The sequence below is a fragment of the Rhynchophorus ferrugineus genome, unplaced genomic scaffold (genome assembly GCF_030347505.1).
Source record: "Rhynchophorus ferrugineus isolate W39M unplaced genomic scaffold, kcgeb_rfMv2 rfM1, whole genome shotgun sequence".
Lineage (NCBI taxonomy): Eukaryota > Metazoa > Arthropoda > Insecta > Coleoptera > Curculionidae > Rhynchophorus > Rhynchophorus ferrugineus.
In genome coordinates, this window is record NW_027472580.1 from 89,393,196 (window position 1) to 89,394,108 (window position 913).

Below are 913 nucleotides of genomic sequence, written 5' to 3' on the forward strand. Positions count from 1 at the left end.
CATCATGTGAGATCAGATTGTCGTTTGCAATAAGAGCAGGTGCATAGGTTATATTTATTCTGCTCTTTTACTCCCAGAATCGATGATAGAACCCTTCGTACTTATACTTTTTTTTGGTGCATTTTGTTACGGGAAGAATGTTTTATGTTGATTCAGATTTGTCCTAAACCAGCGAGAGATTACATATATTAATAATAGTTTTAGTTTTCTTCTATTCTCCCTAAATAATTTATTTATGTTTCACAATACATACTCTCCACTGGAGTAGTTTGGAATACACCCAGAGCCAATATGAGAGCTTTGTTGTAGATGGTATTTAGTTCATTTCAGTATTAAGGACTACCGAGGATTAACCTTGGCTACCATAGTCCATTTTGGACAGTGGTGGTATTTGTATACATCTATCTCTTAGGTATTTTATATGCGGCAACTAAAAATGAGAAAGGCTATACGATTTTGCGTGTCATTCCTGCGCAGAGGGCATATTAATCTTCCCTCTATCGTTCCAATTTTAGTATATGTACCGCCAAAGCGTGTACTATTCAGGTTTTGAAGAATTACTTTAAGAGTTATCTTGGTTGGAGACAAGTAAATTATTTCTTATTTTTAAGCTTGTTCAATTATATTAATTAATAATGCAAAGCATTCTGACTTGATTTTCAACAACTTTTTATATTGGTTTTATATTCTAATAATTTTTTCACCTTAGAATGATATTTGTTTAAAATAATTGCTAAAATATATAGTATTGAATATATTTTCTAGTGTTTTCTTAAAGTTTTATCTGTCTGATTTGGCGATACTATATCGAAAGAATGCTCTTTACTTGGTAGCTGTCCAATCATCGTTATATTTTTGCATTTCCTCAATATTTTTAACTGTGCTTGAGCCAAGCCATACCGCATTGATCCAA

The 913-nt window shown here is 32.1% G+C and overlaps 1 non-coding gene across 1 annotated transcript; it reads right to left on the minus strand.

The window, feature by feature from the left end:
- Positions 1 to 432: 432 nt before the first annotated feature.
- Positions 433 to 539, minus strand: LOC143189420 (U6 spliceosomal RNA). Its single transcript, XR_013003872.1, has one exon. It is a non-coding gene; the product is annotated as a U6 spliceosomal RNA (small nuclear RNA).
- Positions 540 to 913: the final 374 nt, after the last annotated feature.